The sequence below is a fragment of the Magnolia sinica genome, chromosome 19 (genome assembly GCF_029962835.1).
Source record: "Magnolia sinica isolate HGM2019 chromosome 19, MsV1, whole genome shotgun sequence".
NCBI classification, from domain to species: Eukaryota; Viridiplantae; Streptophyta; class Magnoliopsida; order Magnoliales; family Magnoliaceae; genus Magnolia; species Magnolia sinica.
Window position 1 is genome coordinate 60,328,981 of NC_080591.1, and position 21,633 is coordinate 60,350,613.

Genomic DNA, 21,633 nt, shown 5'->3' on the forward strand with positions numbered 1-21,633 from the left:
TGGGTCCCATACATATACCAAGGTGGGCCTCAATGGACGGCCATAAATAAATCAAAATGGGCCCCATACATATACCAAGGTGGGCCTCAATGGACGGCCATAAATAAATCAAAATGGGCCCCATACATATACCAAGGTGGGGTCCACGTGAACTATAGATCTGTCTTATTTTTAGTCTCAAGTCTGTAATACAAGCTTGCCAAATGGTGGATGGTTTGGATACAACCCATGCATCATGGTGGGGGTCCCATGAACTACTATGGACCTGACTCATTCTTTAGCTCATATCATAAAATGAGCTTTTAAATGGCTGGACAGTTTGGATGCAGCACATGCATCATGGTGGGTCCCACCATCAAGGTGTGGACGGTGCAGATAAAACACATAAATCATGGTGGCTTGCCACCATCCACTGCTGTGGACAGTGAGGGTAGAACACATACATCATAGTGGGCTCCACCGTCCACTATTGCGGATGGTAAGGGTAGAACACATACATCTTGGGGTCCCATGTGGGGCCCACCGTAATGTTCATCTGCCATCCAAACAGTCCATAAGGTCATGCAGACCTGGATGCTAAGGAAAAACAAATTTTGTAATGATCCAAAACTTCTGTGAACCCAAAATGGGTTTCAAGGGCAGACGGTTCACCCCACTGTTTCCGATGATGTGGGCCACCTGAGCTTTGGATGTGGCTGATCTTTGGAGGGGGCCCACTTTTGGGAGTGGCCCACCTAATGAACGGGTTGGATGATGAACAAACATCATGGTGGGGCCCACAGCTGGGACCCTCTGATCATCCAGCGTCCACATGCAGCAGGATGCTGCTGCTGGACGTCCCGTCCTCAGCAGCGTCTGCTGCTAGTTAATATATATATATATATTTTGAAATCACGTTTTTCTGTGGTTTTTCATATGTGGGGCCCTTATCTGGAAAATCCACTCAACCCATTGGATTCCATAGCTCAAGACCGATTAAACAAGTCCAATATTCAATATGTTTTGGGGGTGTAGAAAGATCAGAGTGTGTTTTAGCGGTGAAAACCACTGTTTTCTAAGTTATGGCCCACCAAAAAGTCGGATTGACTTTATTTTTTGGCTCAATGCCTAAAATGAACTTGGGAATGGAATGGACGGCATGGTTTAAACTTATACAACAAGGTGAGGTCTACATGAGCGACCCACTCCAAGGCTTGAACCAAGCCAATATTTTGGTTTTCATTTCACGTCCAGCGTCTCTGGACATTGGACGGCTTGGCCACAGCACATGCATTTAAGGTTGGCCCTGCTCAGGTGGGCCACCAAATGCACGGATGATGTGGATACAACATAAATATAAAGTGGGCCCCACCTACAAATGGCTTGCACCAAATACATGCTTCATGGTGGGGTCCATCCAAGTGGGCCACATGGCCACATCATCACTCATAAAAAATATATGAAAGAGAGGGAAAGAGAGATAGAAAGAGAGAGGGACACGTGTGATGAAGGGTTCTGCCACTATGAGCCCTCCATTGCATTTAATCATACATCAAGTGGGTCCCAATACATGTGGGCCCATCAAATCAAAGATCAACAGTGGAGATTCCTCCACCAAAATGAAAGGTTTAGATGACTTCTTTCAAACTTAGATAGTAAACACCATGATGGGGTCCATGGAGAATGGCCCCATCATGGAATGATCATGATAATCAAGGTGGGCCATCGGCCACATCTTAGGGTCCAACGTGAGATCCACACCATCGATCGATAGGCCTCACTTGGCCCATCATAAAAATATGAAAACTAACCTATAGAAGCACCCACCGTTCAATCTTCTTGGTCCATTGGAAAGCCAATTTCCTTGTGCTTCTCTTTGATGGAGGGTGATGAGGTTTGAATGGCTAGGATGAGAGATCTTGGGATGGAAAGTGGGCCACACACATCTCACCTTCTCTCCTTAGAATGCATGGACGTCCACCACTCTTGCTAGCTTGGAAAATGTGTTGAGAAATGAGAGAGAGAGAGAGAGGGTTGTAAGGGAGAGAGTGATGGGTGATGTGAGGTGAGTGATGGATGTGAGGTGAGTGATAGGTGAAGTGAGAGGTTGGTTGACTTGGTGGTTGCTTGACTTGTGGAGAAAGGAAGTATGGGTGCTCTTGTACTTAACATGAGGTGATTGATTGATTGATTGATGGGACATGTTGTAGAGATTCTCTTGGGATTACAAACGCGCGGTATTTTCTCGAAATAAATGCTGACTCACATCTTCTGACCTGGGTATCGAATCGGTATGCGAGTCGCGGTGTTAGAACCACGGCGACGGTGTGGTCGCAATGGTACAAGTTTCGGATTAAGCTGACTCAAATCTAAAGGATACGACTTAGAGTCATGCGCAAACCTCAATTACAGGTCCCGGATTGCCGGAATTCGACGGGAAAGATCGCGGGAGTCGACGAAAAAGTATGGGCTAGGATACGGGTCTTACATAAGTTGTGTACATTTCATTTTCTAAGCCCTTGATCATGATCATGTGGCCCACCTAGTGATAGTGCACACAGATTTCTACGTAGGTCCCATCTCTTAGCACTATTTCCAACACACACTACACACACACACACTACCTAGGCCCGATTCCTACACCACCTACTCTAAAACACCACCCACAAACATAAAAAGCTTACTAACCCTACAACATTGTTTCTAACTCCCTATAGTAATCATTACTCTTCTCTAACCAAGGCAAGAGAGAAATGATTTCTTGCCTTAAAACCCTCCCTCTCTCTTTTTCTCTCTCATCTCTCTCTCTCTCTCTCTCTCTCTCTCTCTCTCTCTCTTTCTCTCTTCTCTTCTGTTCTCTCCCTAGCAACTCCAAACCATCCCACCTCCCTCCATTATTTCAGCCCCTTTTCCCTCTAATTCCCTCCCATCTAACCCTTGAAGAAAGATGTCAGCCTTAGATCTATGTACCTTGGAGCCTAAGGAGTCTAGTGGTAGAAGATTCTTGGTATTCTTGTGAGGTGGGTACTCTCCTTGGTCTCTTCTCTTCTTATTCTCCCTCCCTCCTTCCTTTTTCTTTTACCTCATGCATGGAAGTATGTAGGGCCCACCAATCCATGGTGGAAGCCCTACATGGTTCCTAGGTAGGGCTAATGGCCTAGATCTTGTCTAACTTAGACATGGTGGGCCATTCTCCATGGACCCACCATAAGGCTTCTTCTTCTTTCCATTTCTTATACATCAAGGGCCATATATGTCTTGCATGCATGTGGGGAGAGGAATCCCCACCATCCAGCACTTTATTTTCCATGTAAATTGCTATGTATGAAGTTTGTAAGGATAGTAATGGTGTGGATGGTGTGTGGGTGGTCCATTAGTGGCGGGACCACCTACCTATGGCTAGAACTCACTCTTTCTCCTTCTCATTTCTCTGAAATTTCCTTTCTTGTTTACTGATGAGGTGAGGCCCACCAATGAAGTTTAGCAACCTCCCAGGCCTCAAGTAGGGTGGCCGTCCAAGCCCGCGTGAATGGATGTCCAGGCCCAACATGCATGCATGGTTTGGGTGATCTCCAAACCTCCCTTTTTATAGAGGTTTGAATGAAACCAAGGGCCTAGAATTTTGCTAGCATATCAAGGTGGATCCCATAAGTTAAATCAGGGCCATGGCCCTTTGATTTTTATGCATGGGTCAAAATATGGATAGCATATGTTGCTGTCCAGATTTCAGCCAAGTTAGAGTAGGTGTTTTAGGTTAATGATTAGACCCATTTTCAGATTATTATTTTTTCACCAAATTTCTTTAGGGGATTTGTAGTGTGTGGACACCACTTTAATATGGGATGGGGCCCACACTCTACCTCCCATGATCGAGGCCCATGGGTTGGGCCAAAGATGGCTAACTGTCTAGAATTTTCTGGACAGTTCAGCAATGTAGTATAGCAGAAATCATCTTGTTCACCTAAAGTTCTAGAAGAAATGGGCCACTCCAATGGACCCCATTCATTGACCAGATATAGGACCACCTTTCTCCAAAATTTCCAATGGTTTGGGCGGGTCCAGGCCCACTCCATGTGGTCCCAAACATAGAGACAACTAAAATTCCAGCAACATTTTACTTTGGACATATTGTAATTCTGAATTTAATTAAAATATTTTTGAGTATCTAAAAATTCTAAAAATTTACAGAGAGGTGGCCCACCTATGGTAGGACCCACCTACCAATTTTTGGGGCCAATGAACCCCTGTGCACATCGTGCCAAGGGCTGGACCGGGCCACTAGGCTGGGACGCCCATAATTTCTGGACAGATTGTAATCCTGAATTAAATTAAAATATTTTTGAGTGTCTAAAAATCATGAAATTTTATGGAGGTGTGGCCCACCCATGGGAGGACCACCCTATGAATTTTCAGGGCCAACAGGCCCCTAACTGTGGTGCATCCTGGAGTGGCCCACCAGGCTGGGACACCCAGGCTGGGGCGTCCAGCCTTGGCTAGCCGTCCAGGCCACTTTGTGGGCCCACCTTAATGTATTTTATATCCCACCATTCATCCATGTGGGATCCATAAGGGCAGTGACCATCCTCCCTCTTTAGTTTTTCATTTTTAGGGCCCATAAGATGAGTTTTTTTTTGTTTTTTTTTTTGGCCAAATACCCAAGCCCATAATGCTGCCTACACATGGGACGCCCAACCCATTGGGCTACTATTGGACGTCAAGTCCAGCAGCATGGCCCATCTGATTTATGTGTTTCATCTACTCCCTTTATTTGGTGGACTGCCATGTGATATGTATGGGTCACCAGGAACTAAAGTAAACATATAATTTAATTATTATTTTTTTTAATTTCTAGCAATGCCAGATTGTGGGTGGGTTGAAATTTCAGCACCTATGATCAGATTCTCCCACCTATGATCCATATGACTATAATCAGTGAAAACATAAAAATTAGGGAAATGAACCAACAACATGTTATAATGATTATTCTCTTGGACCCCCTACCTTTGAGATCCAACTAGAAACAATCCAAGAGGATTCAATTCAGCATAGTATGGCCTATCTCGCGAAAATTAGAAAATCGTTGGAAGTGCTTAATTTGCGCCTTGATAAGGTAGAGGAGGCTCAGTCATCCCAGCCACAATTCATTTAAAAAATACAACGCGAGGAAAGTGATCCTAATTTGCTTTTAAAGAACTTTGAAATTATAAATAAGGAGTTGAAATCCATTAATGAGCATATGGTTCAGTTTTCTGATGAGTCGATCTCGATGACGATCTAAAGAAATGGTCAAGAGACATGAGTATCTTTCAAATACAGTGATGATGACACACCTCCCTCACATGACACACAGGATTTCAATGATGAGGTAAAGGTTAATTTATTCGAACCTCAACCAATTTAAGAATGGAATGTGAGGAAAGCGATCCCATCCCAAGTGTGCACTACTAGACAGAATTAGACAATGATGCGTATTGGGATGACTATTATGAACGTGTAGCCTAAATTCCCCTAGAATCAATTTCAAGTTTGGTCCAAGTCAATGATCAAGACGTACACGAAGTGGTCGTTCATAATGAGCTACTCTACTCACCTGACATGTCTAATTTAAAAGTGAAGGATGAGCCCCTTACAACCGACCCTTCTAACTATTGTGAAACATGTTTGGACCACTCCTCTGAATTGAATGATGATGTGATTTGAGAGAAGGACGAGTTGCTCGCTATGACCTTGAAATTTGAAACCACTCAGTTGAGGCCACCATCTGAGCTGTTCACGTTTGACAATTCAACGTGTCGATTGAGTAGTTTCAATGAACTGAGTAATCACATAGATGCTTCCCCTACTGATTTTCAATCTGTCTGTGTAGGACTAGAGCAAGAGAATGTACCTCCATCTACTTTTAAGGATGATGGATTCCTTGGGCAGATCATCATGAGCTCCAATGTGGAAAATAAGTCACGCTCAGTTGAACTTCCCAACTCTTTGGATGATTGCTCAACATACTTTGTAAATTCAAACGATCCCATGTCAAAAGACAAAGTGGATGTCTTGCAAGACAACATCTCAGTAGTCATCACTGACCAAGAGAACCCTTATTTTGTAGCCCCTTCTTCCCCTGATCCTAAATGTCTACCATTAAAGGAGGAAGAGCTGACAATGGAACCCAAGTCTGATACTTCAGGATGTGTTGAAACTACATCACTTTTTACAAAGTTTTCTGAACTTTATTTACTTGTAATCTTAGATTCACCACAAAATAATAACACTAAAACTTCTTCCATCATAGGTGAATTGTATATACTCTGGATACCTAAAGCAATTCAATGAAAATTTTCTTATGAGGTACATAAGTTTCTCTAGAAAGTCATGCTCCAGGGCGTCCAAGCCTATTACAAAAAGGGCTTTTAGATGATCCTGTTGAGGAACTTACTGAGAAACTTATCAAGATACTAGCCGAAAGAAGAACCTTGCAGCATGATTGAGTAGTTTTTCATGCTTTCATAGGACTAGGCTAGTTTGCTTTACGTTGTTCTAGGTTAGACGGTTTTATGCCATTAGGTTAGTTTGCTTCCTACATTGTTTTAAGATAGTTTGATTTTGTTAGTTTAACTCTTATGTCGATCCGCTCTCATGCTAAGATCTCTGAAAAAGTCTCTCTCGATTCGTTATCCAGGTACTATCTTCCCATCACTTCTCATTTACTATCATTGTCTCATGTGCATTTGTAACACCCTGTACTTTTAGTACTCGGGTTTTAGGATGTAAACCTAATATAGTATAAACACTGATCAAGCCGCCCATTTTCAAGATAGAATATTGAATCATCAGAGAAGCCTGATATAGGATTTTAATAACCTTGCTAGAAAATTTAATTCCACGTTAGTTAGCATAGGCCTTAGACCACACGATCCACAAATAGTTCGACTTATGCCAACCCTATGATTGTAAGAACTATCATAGGTTTAAATTATGCGCCTATTCAACCGAAAGATCGACCACCTAAAATATTCATTATAGATCATGGAAAGTATTTATCAATCACCATTAACTTCCCTATGAGTAGTCTCCAAGGCCACTTGATTACTAAATTCCTCAATGAGTTTCACCTAAACTAGGCCAAGAACCATAGAAATCATCACTAATCATATTTTGTAATGATCTGACCGTCAGATATCCATAGATCATAAAGAAACCTATGTATTTAGAAAACATGGCCCACTTATAAATTTAATTCTTCCTATTAAGTCCTACAATAAATAAAGGACGTTAATCAAAATGCAAACCATGATAAACACCTTAGAAAATAATGATAGTAATAAAATAATAAAAATATAATAATAATAACAAAGGGGAATAAATAATCACGTATATAGTTATACTAAGGTAATAAAAACAACATTAGTATTAATGTTAATGTCTAGTTAGTAAATCATTATAAAAGATATACAAACAGCCAATAGGACCCTTTTAACCGTTGACGTTCGATCTTGAGAAGATCCGGTCAACGGATCGTCATAAGAGACACTTATAAACCCTTATTCAATTAATACGGCCCACCTAAGCATTGGATCTGTTACATCTCCAGTTAAGATGGCCTAATTAAGCCATGAAACATAATGAATGGAATGGATTTCATCCAAACACCATTGTGGACCCCACCCGAATTATGCGTGTGCACATTTCATGTGCACCCGCCGTGCACTGGTCTGCTAGCATGGTTAAAGCGGGTCTGACCCATGTTCTCCCGCAAAAGGAAAGAATTCTCTTTCCGTTCATTTTCTTCTAGCGAACGGACTGATGTCCGTTTGTTTCAATGGTAGCCCACCAGTGGGACCATATTCATGATATGAACCATCCATCCAGTTTGGATGATCCTTCTAACCAAACCCTAGTGTTTTTACACATGTTTGCATGCACATATGAACACAAACTCAGGCACAACCAGTCTATGGAAAACCAATTTTTCTAAAAACAGAAACTTTTCGTTTCTCTTGTTACTGCTAGATAGGTGATCCATGTGAGGATCTCTCCTCTAATCACAGCTCTCCTCCTTGGACGAATCCAAGTCATCCATGTGGGATAGGGTTTCTGCCCATAGCAAAACAAAACCTGGACGGTTTCAGCCTTACAAGTGAAATTTTGAAATGGCTTTAGGCCAGTGCGATCTGGGCCCCCCATTCTCCATCCAACGGGTTAATAGCATTAGGTTAAGCAATAAAAGGAAGGTGTTTACAAGCTAGGGCTCTCCATTCCTAACAGCAAGCTCAAAATGAGAAAAATGGCTGTTTCTCCCAACGTCTGAACCCACCGTCCAAACTCCATTGAAGCTTCGATTCATTGGATTTCCCAAGCTCCACTACACCCCTAGAAACCATTCCATGTTGCCGGAATGAAGGAAGAATCCTTTATTAGAGATCCGCCATTAATGGCCATATGCTTCTTCTCCGTAAGAGCCGCAGAATCAGGTCGAACTGGAGCTTCTTCTGGTCGTAGTAGAGAGGGAGAAAGAAAGAATAAGAAGAAGGGGAAAGAGAATAGAAGGAGGAGGAAAGAAAGAAAAAAAGAATGAATGAAGAAGAAAGAAGAGAAGGTATCATGAGGTGCGGCTGTTGCACTGCACCTCCACGATTCGACTCGACTCGACCGAGCCTGAGTTAGGTCGGGGCCTTACTCGGTCATTCTAAAAGCTAAAGGAGAAGAGTGTCTATGGAAAGACAGCCAGGGTAGAACAATGATTGGCTTGGTCTGAGTATCGCTGGAGTTTTCTAGTTAAAATAGAGAAAGGAAGAAATAGGGAAGAAGAGAAAGAAAGGAGAAGAAGGAAAAGAAAGAGAGAAGAGAGAAAGAGAGTGGGGGAGCAGCATGACGTGCTACCCTCGCAGCTGCTGATTCGAGTCGACTCGCTGGTCAAGTGCAGGCCATCCCCGAGTTCGCCTCGGTTTGATGTTGACCTGGTGCTTTTGAACCAGTAGAGGAGAAAGGGAGAAGGATGAAATGGGAGAGAGAGAGAGTGGTGGGGGCTGTTGCTTGCCCCAAGTTCACCCAACCGAGTTAACTTAGCTAGTTACTGACCCTTAACTTTGCTGGATCAAGCCAGGGTTAGGCCTGGTGCTGGCATGGCTGGAATCCCAACAAGGCATGAAAGAGAGGAAATAAGGTAAGGGAAGGAAGAAAAAGAAGAAGGAATAAAAGAAAGTAGGGGAGAGGACCGAGTCAACTCGACTCAACCAAGTCGACCTAGGTGAGCCACATTTCCTATCCATATAAAGATTATTTTGATTATAGTGTTATCATTACAATAATCATTAGATTTGTTAATACTAAACCTGATTAATCATTAATAAACTACCTATACTAATGTTAGTTACAATGGTTAAATTTAAATGCTTCATTTGTCACACCTAAACATTGTTACAATAGTTATTAATCATGACTAGCCATCACCACACCGTCTACGTTAATATTAGAAACTACTATTAAATGATATTAGCATGGCATCCATCACTTGGGAATATTATCTTTAATAATAGGTTATACCATTTATTACTATTATAATATCAATTATTACCATGGCCACAATTATTAGTTATATCATTATTGTTAAAGTATAACTAACCATATTAATATTATACTATATTTAAGCTGCTCATACATCCTAGTGCTACTCCTAGAACTAAACCCTATGGTGAAAACCCTAAGCCCTACACAAAACCCTAGACCTGGGTAATCCAATCGCTAGGTTAAGACCCTAAACAGTGTGTAAGCTTGGGTCTAATTGTACAACTTTACAATTGATGGTAGGAATCGATTCCAAGGAAAGCACGCACTTCTTAGCAATGGTGCAGGCGGTTCAAACATAAGGTGAGTACTCACCCTTTGAGCTTCCCACTTGATTTCATCAATCTAGATATAGATGATGGCATGATTCTCTTGATTGAGTTTCTTACTTTGCTATAGAATATGCTAACTTGTGGTATAGTTAATTCATGTGTTGGATGATAAACGTTTCTTTTAAATTACAATATGCATGAATGGTTCGATGATAACATTTTATCCTTTATTGTATATATATTAATTTATTTATATGCTACCACTTGTGCTTGAATGATGAACTAAATGGAACTTACCTTGGACTTATGGTCTTGCGGTCTATATTTGCCCTTTGTGGCTTGGATGTGTTATTGGTGCCCTTTGCGGCTTACTAGTTACATTTACACATCTGTTGTTTCCTAGCCATCTTGCAGAGTTCAGTCGTACCACGATTTTCGAGTGGAGTTGAAGTTCGCTTCTCGATTTTCTATCCATCTTGCGGAGTTCACGTACGACATGATTTTTGGGTGGTCTAGGGTTTGTATGTTGTTTGTCTCTTCATCTGTGGTGTCAGTCATACCATGATTTTCGGGTGGAGTTGAAGTTCGCTTCTCGATTTTCTAGCCATCTTGCGGAGTTCATGTACGACCTAATTCCCAGATGAAGTGGGGGTTTAAAGGGTGCTTTTCTATTCACCTTGGGAATTCCACTTGTACCATGATTTCTGGGTGGAGCCGAAGTTCGCTTCTCGATTTTCTAGCCATCTTGCGGAGTTCATGTACGACCTAATTCCCAGATGAAGTGGGGGTTTAAAGGGTGCTTTTCTATTCACCTTGTGAATTCCACTTGTACCATGATTTCTGGGTGGAGCCGAAGTTCGCTTCTCGATTTTCTAGCCATCTTGCGGAGTTCACGTACAATGTGATTTCGGGCGCAATAGAAAATCCTAAGTTTGATTGTTTGGTTATTTGGACATGTTTCCTTGTATTACGACTGCCATTTTATTTTACTTGTGATAAAATTCCATTGATTGGTTTGATTTTCTTAATATGAGTATGACTATGAAATGCCCTGTTTAGTGTATCTAATCTCATGACTTGTAATCTATATTGGATTATGAATGATTAGTGCGTAATCTTAGAGGGTGTTCCTTACTATGATAACCATTGACACTATCAAACCGTAACAGTTGATGCAGGTGTAGGACGAGTCGATGCTGTTCACAGGGTCGCTGTAGGGTTTCACATCCCAAGAGTGTTGTAATTTACTTTATTTCACATGTAATATTATTCCATTTTGTAATTATAAGAATGGGGGCATTGGTTTGTATAAGTCATTATGGGCAGCTTCTTGTACTTTCTAAATGTAAATGAGATTTTCCTTTATGCTTACTTGTCCATTCTACGCTCATCTGCTTACTTTGAACAAATGAAAAGAAAATATATGTGGACTTTGGCTCTTTAGAAGTTAACACTCGCATTTTTGGGAAACGGGTTATATACTCGGGTCCTGAAGATTCGGGGCGTTACAAGTTGGTATTAGAGCATAGTTTGGACAAACTTGGCCTTGAGAAATGATCTTATACAAGCCTTAAATGTCTCAAGTCAGGATGTTTGAAATTATAAATTGGACTTAGGATAATTTCCCCTGGATATAGGAGAATGATTGGAAATGTAGGTACCCAAACTTAGGTTCCCTTATAAATTACTAAGATAGTCATTTGCATTGATGTGGAATCCCTTATAAGTAAGGGACATTGAGAATATAGAGGCGCAAAATCTTAGGTCCCCTTAGAAATTATTAGAAGAACTATTTGAACTAATGAGAAATCCCCTTGTAACTAGGAGAAATTGAGAACATAGAAACTTGAGGTTCTATGCTCCCTGTGGAATTGTTTGGATGGTCGCAGGACCTAGAAATGAACTTAGGTTCCCTTATAAGTGATTTGGGTGGCAGATGAAATTCCATCCGAACTAAGGACAACTTGAGAACATAGGTACTTCAAACTTTAGACCCTTGAAATTTTTAGGACTAGACCTTTGGACTTCAAACTCATGTAAAGATCCTTAGAAACTATTAAGTTAGTCATTTGCAATTAGGAGGAATTGAGAACATAGTGATTCAAAATTTTAGGCCCCTAGGAAAGTTGTTTGAATGACTGAAGAACTTAGACATGGTATAACTTTCTTACCCTCCACATTGCATGTTAGGCCAAATTTAACACTCCCTAAACTTAAAAGTCACATTAGGAGTTGTAAATTGGTTTCATTAATAGGTCGCTTTAGCTAGAGGTGGTATCTCAAAATTTTTAGGACTTAGAAGTGACTAAAGGTCAAGTTATAGAATTTTGGGTAAGTTTTCAACCCTTGGCTGCACATATTAGGATTAGATTTGAAATCTTAAGTGGGTTTAGACATTTTCAACTCAAACTTCGTGTAGAAATCCTTGTCTTGAGACTTACAAGTAGTACTTCGATAATCAGAGTGCGCATTGGAAGCGTGATGGTCGTTCACACCCATTTACGTAGATTTCGGGCGCTCTCATTGAAAATTTGAGGATTACCTGATATTTCCCAGGAGTCTAAAATAGTAGGGATCACGAATTGATGGAACCATGTCTAAGCGCTTACGCGGTTTGTCTCAAATTCTAAAGTCCTAGCAAATCCCAATGATTCCAATGCCCTGATCAAGCAAAGGATTGAGATTTAACAGGATGGTGAATTGATACCGAAATCCTCTGCTCTGCAGGCAGATGATCGATGTATCAGGTTCAAACCCACTACAACCATCTATCCGGGACAGCTCGAACACTGAAAACCAAAAAATTGTTTTGTACTCTAGATGTCGAGAGTTATCTCTTAAAGGTAAAGGAAAATAAAAGCAAAGCTAGGACGCCAGTATTAGCCACCCAAATAAACTCAAAACCCTAGTAAGTGCTATGAGAAACCCTGATGCTAATAAGCATTAGCAAGATCCCCTAGTTCCAGTTAATATTGAAATGATTTCTAACATTTAGAGGAACCTAAACGCATCAGTCGTTTTGCTAGGATGGAGAGTTAAGGGTTGAGGTAGATTGGAATATAGTAGTAAAATTTCACACTTAAGCATATATGAAATAGAGTACACTATAAAAATGAGATTACTTAGGGATACACGTGATAAATCTCGGGATGAGATTTCTGTTCAGGGGGGTAGATTGTAACACCCCGTACTTTTAGTACTCGGGTGTTAGGATGTAAACCTAATATAGTATAAACACTAATCAAGCTGCCCGTTTTCAAGATAGAATATCGGATCATCAGAGAAGCCTGATATAGGATTTTAATAACCTTGCTAGAAAATTTAATTCCACGTTAGTTAGCACAGGCCTTAGACCACACGGTCCACAAATTGTTCGACTTATGCCAACCCTATGATTGTAAGAACTATCATAGGTTTAAATTATGCGCCTATTCAACCGAAAGATCGACCACCCAAAATATTCATTGTAGATCATGGAAAGTCTTTATCAGTCACCATTAAGTTCCCTATGAGCAGTCTCTAAGGCCACTTGATTACTAAATTCCTCAATGAGTTTCACCTAAAGTAGGCCAAGAAGCATAGAAATCATCACTGATCATATCTTGTAATGATCTGACCGTCAGATATCCATAGATCGTAAAGTAACCTATGTATTTAGAAAACATGGCTCACTTATAAATTTAAATTCTTCCTATTATGTCCTACAATAAATAAAGGACGTTAATCAAAATGCAAACCATGATAAACGCCGTAGAAAATAATGATAGTAATAAAATAATAAAAAAATAATAATAATAACAAAGGGGAATAAATAATCACGTATATAGTTATACTAAAGTAATAATAACAATATTAGTATTAATGTTAATGTCTAGTTAGTAAATCATTACAAAAGATATACAAATAGCCAATAGGACCCTTTTAGCCGTTGACTTTCGATCTCGAGAAGATCCGGTCATCGGATCGTCATAGGAGACACTTATAAGCCCTTATTCAATTAATACAGCCCACTAAGCATTGGATCAGTTACATCTCCGGTTAAGATGGCCCAATTAAGCCACGAAGCATAATGAATGGAATGGATTTCATCCAAACACCATTGTAGACCCCACCCGAATTGTGCATGTGCACATTTCATGTGCACCCGCCATGCACTAGTCAGCCAACACCGTCAAAGCGGGTCTGACTCGTGTTCTCCCGTAAAAGGAAAGAATTCCCTTTCCATTCATTTTCTTCTAGTGAACGGACTGACGTCTGTTTGTTTCAATGGTGGCCCACCAGTGGGACCCACATTCATGATCTGAACCGTCCATCCGGTTTGGACGATCCTTTTAACCAAACCCTAGTATTTTTACACATGTCTGCGTGCACATATGAACACAAACTCATGCACATCCACTCTTTGGAAAACCAATTTTTCTAAAAACAGAAACTTTCCGTTTCTCTTGTTGCTGCTAGACGGGCGATCCATGTGAGGATCTCTCCTCCAATCAGAACTCTCCTCCTTGGATGAATCAAGTCATCCACGTGGGAAAGGGTTTCTGCCCATAGCAAACCAAAACCCGGACGGTTTCAGCCTTACAAGCGGAATTTCGAAATGGCTTTAGGCCAGTGCGATCTGGGCCCCCCATTCTCCATCCAACGGGTTAATAGCATTAGGTTAAGCAATAAAAGGAAGGTGTTTACAAGCTAGGGCTCTCCATTCCTAACAGCAAGCTCAAAATGAGAAAAATGGCTGTTTCTCCCAACGTCCAAACCCACCGTCCAAACTCCATTGAAGCTTCGATTTGTTGATTTTCCAAGCTCCACTACACCCCTAGAACCATTTCATGTTGTCGGAATGAAGGAGGAATCCTTCATTAGAGATCCGCCATTAATGGCCATATGCTTCTTCTCCGTAAGAGCCACAGAATCAGGTTGAACTGGAGCATCTTCTAGTCATAGTAGAGAGGGAGAAAGAAAGAATAAGAAGAAGGGGAAAGAGAATAGAAGGAGGAGGAAAGAAAGAAAAAAGAATGAATGAAGAAGAAAGAAGAGAAGGCATCATGAGGTGCGGCTGTTGCACTGCACCTCCACGATCCGACTCGACCGAGCCTGAGTTAGGCCGGGGCCTTACTCGGTCATTCTAAAAGCTAAAGCAGAAGAGGGTGTGTGGAAAGACAGCCAGGGTAAAGGCCTTTCTGGAGTCACACAGTCCGACCGAGTCGACTGGGTTGCTTATGGTCGAGCTCAGCAACAATTGGCTTGGTCAAAGTATCGTTGGAGTTTTCCAGTTAAAACAGAGAAAGAAAGAAATAGGGAAGAAGAGAAAGAAAGGAGTAAAGGGAAAAGAAAAGAGAGAAGAGAGAAAGAGAGTGGGGGAGCTGCATGACATGCTACCCTCGCAGCTGCTGATTCGAGTCGACTCGCTGGTCAGGTGCAGGCCATCACCGAGTTCGCCTCGGTTTGATGCTGACCTGGTGCTTTTGAACCAGAAGAGGAGAAAGGGAGAAGGAGGAAATGAGAGAGAGAGAGAGAGTGGTGGGGTACCAAGTTAACTCAGCTAGTTGCGACCCTTAACTCTACTGGATCGAGCCAAGGTTAGGCTTGGTGCTGGCATGGCTGGAATCCCAACAAGGCATGAAAGAGAGGAAATAAGGTAAGGGAAGGAAGAAAAAGAAGAAGGAATAAAAGAAAGTAGGGGAGAGGACCAAGTCAACTTGACTCAACCGAGTCGACCTAGGTGAGCCACATTTCCTTTCCATATAAAGATTATTTTGATTATAGTGTTATCATTACAATCATCATTAGATTTGTTAATACTAAACCTGATTAATCATTAATAAACTACCTATACTAATGTTAGTTACAATGGTTAAATTTAAATGCTTCATTTGTCACACCTAGACATTGTTATGATAGTTATTAATCATGAATAGCCATCACCACACCGTCTAAGTTAATATTAGAAACTACTATTAAATGATATTAACATCGCATCCATCACTTGGGAATATTATCTTTAATAATAGGTTATACCATTTATTATGATTATAATATCAATTATTACCATGGCAACAATTATTAGTTATATCATTATCGTTAAAGTATAACTAACCATATTAGTATTATACTATATTTAAGCTGCTCATACGTCCTAGTGCTACTCCTAGAACTAAACCCTATGGTGAAAACCCTAAGCCCAACACAAAACCCTAGACCTGGGTAATCCAACCGCTAGGTTAAGACCCTAAATAGTGTGTAAGCTTGGGTCTAATTGTATAACTTTGCAATCGATGGTAGGAATCGATTCCAAGGAAAGCACGCACTTCTTAGCAATGGTGCAGACGGTTCAAACATAAGGTAAGGACTCACCCTTTGAGCTTCCCACTTGATTTCATCAATCTAGATATAAATGATGGCATGATTCCCTTGACTGAGTTTCTTACTTTACTATAGATTATGCTAACTTGTGGTATAGTTAATTCATGTATTGGATGATAAACATTTCTTTTAAATTACAATATGCATGAATGGTTCGACGATAACATGCTATCCCTTATTGTATACGCATTAATTTATTTGTATGCTACCACTTGTGCTTGAATGACGAATTGATTGGAACTTACCTTGGACTTATGATCTTGCGGTCCACATTTTCCCTTTGTGGCTTGGATGTGTCATTGGTGCCCTTTGTGGCTTACTGGTTATATTTATACATCCGTTGTTTCCTAGTCATTTTGTGAAGTTCAGTCGTACCATGATTTTGGGTGGAGTTGTAGTTCGCTTCTCGATTTTCTAGCCATCTTGCGGAATTCACGTACGACATGATTTTCAAGTGGTCTAGGGTTTGTATGTTGTTGTCTCTTCGTCTACGGTGTCAGTCATACCATGATTTCTGGGTGGAGTTGAAGTTCACTTCTCAATTTTCTAGTCATCTTACGTAGTTCACGTACGACCTAATTCCTGGATGAAGTGGGGGTTTAAAGGGTGCTTTTCTATTCGCCTTGCGAATTCCACTTGTACCATGATTTCTGGGTGGAGCTGAAGTTCACTTCTCGATTTTCTAGCAATCTTGCGGAGTTCACGTACAATGTGATTTGGGGCACAATAGAAAATTGTAAGTTTGATTGTTTGGTTATTTAGACATGTTTCCTTGTATTACGACTGCCATTATATTTTGCTTGTGATGAAATTCTGTTGATTGGTTCGATTTTCTTAATATGAGTATGACTATGAAATGCCCTGTTTAGTGTATCTAATCTCATGACTTGTAATCTATATTGGATTATGAATGATTAGTGCGTAATCTTAGAGGGTGTTCCTCACTGCGATAGCCAGTGACGCTATTAAACCGTAACAGTTGATGTAGGTGTAGGGCAAGTCGATGCTGTTCACAAGGTTGCTATAGCGTTTCACATCCCAAGAGTGTTGTAATTTACTTTATTTCACATGTAATATTATTCCATTTTGTAATTGTAAGAATGGGGGCATTGGTTTGTATAAGTCATTATGGGTGGCTTCTTGTACTTTCTAAATGTAAATGAAATTTTCCTTTATGCTTACTTGTCCATTCTACGCTCATCTGCTTACTCTGAACAAATGAAAAGAAAATATATGTGGACTTTGGTTCTTTATAAGTTAACACTCGAGTTTTTGAGAAACGGGTTATCTACTCAGGTCCTGAAGATTCTGGGCGTTACAGCATTACATGCTCATATATCTTTTACATTGAGGACAATGTAGATTTTAGGTTGGGGGTGGGAGATTAGGTTACCTAATCAGTGTTTTCTTAAGTCTTGAGCAAAAATTGTGAAAATTTTTAAAATTTTCTGGAATTTCTTGTGAATTCAAAGTGATTTTGACAGCCATCTTGGATTTAGAATTACAAGATACGTGATGTTGGTAATTTATGTCTCTTGGATTTAGTTGTTTATTAGATTTCATAGTTAAGTTAGAGTTATTAATCCATAATTAGAAGTTGTAAACATTGATTGAGTCATGCTTTCACATGCCACATCTTGGTTATACATAGAGGTTTCAGTTCGATATTGAAAAATTAACTTGGTGATCACTAAGCTTAAAAGGAACCAACCTGAGAAATTGAAAGGATTGGGTGAATAGTCTTCACCATAGTTTTGTTCCCTATAGGTGAAGGTTTGATTCCCCAAGGTTGACATTCAAAACATTATTGGGCGACTGGTCTTTACCATAGGTTTGCTCCCTATAGGTAAGGACTTGATTCCTCTCCTTGGTGTTACTTTTAATAGAAAAATCAAAAGCTGAAAGAAAGAAAAAGAATGATCTGTGAGGCACGTTTTATTTTAGGTTTTGGGTGTCCTAAATGCTCTTGTTGGTTACCAATGATATCATGAAATAACGAATTGAATCTTCATGTTGGTAAGCCGAGATTGTACTATAAATGTTTAGAATTTTTTCTAATCGATGGATTAATATTTTGAACTTGATTATGAAGTCTACCATACGCTCAAGTCTAGGAGAAAGTAATACCCATCATTCATGAATCTTAGAATTCTAATACTTGGATTGTTTTTCAAAAATCACTCGAGTTTATAGAAATTCTCCTGAAGTTCTCAATTTATTTTTCGCATACTTTGCTTGGGACTAGCAAAATGCTGGTTGAGAGTTGTGTTGAGGGTCGAATATTGCATATTAGACCCCAGTTATTACTTGAATTTATAAACATGATGCTGTTTAATGGCCTATTTTAATAGTGTTTGTACTGCAAGGTGAATTTACAAGCTTGGACTGAAAAAGAGTGCTAAAAGCATGAATTTAATGCTCATAATTCACCAAGGCAAGGGACGAACCCTAGGGGACCAAGATTGATGGATTTACATGCCAGAGATCCGAGAAAATCGAGAAACTGAAGCTCATGTGGCCCGAAATTGGTCCAAAATGTAAGATTACGGGGTTCCAACCATCCGTTCAGCTCGAAACTTCATATATGGCCTGAGGACCACAAATTAACCATACACATAAAATTTGAGCCATTGGATCCCTCTAAAAGTGGCTCAACAGATGGATTAGCCCTTTAAATCATGACATGGGGCCCACCTGAGATCTGGATATACTTCCAATTTGGTCTCAACCCCTTAAATGGGGAGACAAAATCAATGGATAGATTGGATTTCTCATAAACATCACAGAGGACCCCACCTGGCATGCCATGTGCACATTGTACAAGTGCATTGAAGGTGCACTATAATTCAAGACGGGTCAAACCGACTTTGACCCGTCTCCTTTTCAAAAACGGCAACTGTCGTTCTCTATTGCTGTGAACGGATGGACATGTGATCTTTGTAGGTCCACAATGTCCATCAAACCAACGATCAGGACCGTCCATTCGGTCCAGGAGGTGTCCACAACCCTTTCCAAGGCTTCTTCCTGGTCCTATGCATGCATACACAGACAGATTACATTCACTTGTAAGATGAACAATAGAGTAAAATATCCTGTGGGCGTCATCAATAGAAGGAAAAATATTACACATTTCCAACCAAAATTGCACCATAAAGATGATGAACGGTGTGGATCTCTCAACTGATACCGATCATGTGGCCCATCAAGCATCAGCGCAAGTGCCTTCCGCAAGCCCTGTTTTCACGCGAACGCTGGACGATGTTTTTGGCCATTGCAAGATCATGTCCATGATCGGATGGAAGATCTGATCCGTTCATCGTGTAGGCCACTCAAAAACATCCTAAGGGACGTTATTCTTTTTGACAGAATCACAGGAATAGGGGAGTTGGGAGGATCCGTTCTTGGCTGCGTAAGGAGAGCTGCGTAAAACTCCACCGACTGACTTCTCTACGCACTCCAGCACTCCACCGACTTTCTGCTGTGTGTAAAGGCTACGCACGTAAGCTGCCACCGACCCTCGGCTCTTATAAAGGGAAGAAAGAAAAGCGAAGAGGGGGCCATTCCTTGGACGTCTGCACAGAGAAAGATAGAGTTTTTTTTTTCTTTGTATTATTTTTTATTTTGTTTCTCACTTTAGTTTAAGAGAATTAGCCTAATCATGTCAGGCTAAACCTCTTATCTAGGGCTAAGAGGTGAAGCTTGTAGCATAATTAGGATGGCTGCTTGCTTTAATTCATATTTTATGGATTTTCATGGATTTTAATTATGAAAGTATATTTTTAGTTTTTAATGGTTTGTTGTGACTTAAATTACAATGGATCTGTGATAGCTTTAAGTATGTTTTCCATTATTGAGATTGTGAAATTAGTAAGACCCGTTGTTCACCATCGTCTCATAGGCATGGTAGGGTGACTGAATCATTCCTAACTTTTACAATTCTCCCATGATTGGCTGTGAGATTGATAAATTGCTGTTGTTTGCCATAGTCTCCTAGGCATGGTTAGGTGACGGAATCACTTCCAAATCTGCACCAATCATATCTGTTGATGATTAGATCTATAAGAAGTTCAGAGATCTAACAAATCTCTTCTTAACAATTGGATAGGATATAACTCTGATTCCAGTTGTGTCCTTGAATTATGCAAGGTATCTTCCCAATTACTATAAGTGGATCCTTGACACCCTAGTGTCCTACCTTTAAATTCTCTAAGTTTTAGATAAATATTTCACAATTATTCCCTTATACTCACTTGATTTAGATTTCATCTTCTTTTAGTTCTAGTTTTGGTTACTTTCAGATAACGTACAGGTTTCAGTCCCTGTGGATTCGACCTCAGTCTCACCGAGTTTATTACTACATCACAACCCTATACTTCGGGAGTGAACAAGGCTTTATGAGTCTCTTAGCTTGTGGGCCATCCCAAAGTATTGGGCCCCCACTAGAGGATTTCACTTCTCCTTAGAGTATTCGTCTAGGTATCTAGACCATGTCCCTCCTTGAGAAGGAGGAATATATTATATAGGTAGCGCACTTCATTGTGACCCATATGCATCATCTGTGTAAACTGATTGCATTGTGTGGTGGTCATAGAGGGATGAAGTTTCTCCCCTTGTGCACATTGAGTGCCTAAAGCTTGTGCATGATCTGTATGTATGACTTATGCATTGACATCATATTTCATGATGATATTGCCATTGCTTCACCAGGGCCTTGCCTCCACAGGGACGTTTGTGGATGGCCGTATGTGTGGACACCGAAAATTTTACTTGAGCATACCGGGTTGTATAGGATGCCCATGGATGAAATTCTCAAAACTTCCATGGTACAAGGATTTGCCCTAACACCGTGATCGAGTGGAAACTATGAGTGCACGAGGGCCTTATACCGTTAGGCCGCGACTCCCACTATCGTGTAGTCGCTTGGGTAGGGGTGTGGCCTTACTCGCCTGATGTAAGGAAGCATTACTAGGCTAAGTCTGACCAGCTTGTAAATGGGTCCACTACCTTCACGCCTTCCTGTGATCTTAGGTATGCTCATATTTGAAATGATTATACTGTTATGGAAATCTCCTTGTAGGATCCCAGGATTGGAACCTACCTCAGGAGCCGAGGATAGGGTACTATGGAGGTTATTGCGGCCAGAATCGGCTATTGAGTTCTTTGTGAGTCCAGTTACCGAGTCTGGGGCGTGACAGGAGTTGGTATCAGAGCATAGCAAGTAATTCTGAAATAACTCGAGATAACATCTCATTCTGCTAAGGGCATAGGAAAAGTAGTGTCCCGAGATCCTTCTTTTCACTCCGTATTGAGGCTATAATTGTCTTGATTCCTTACGTGGTCGTTATTTTGTAAACGATGCCGCCTAGACATGGCACCCATGGTCGTGGCGCCCGTTGTAGAGGCACTCATGATACCAGTTCTACTCGAGCGTATCCCGCTCCCGTCGTAGAGGATTTGATTC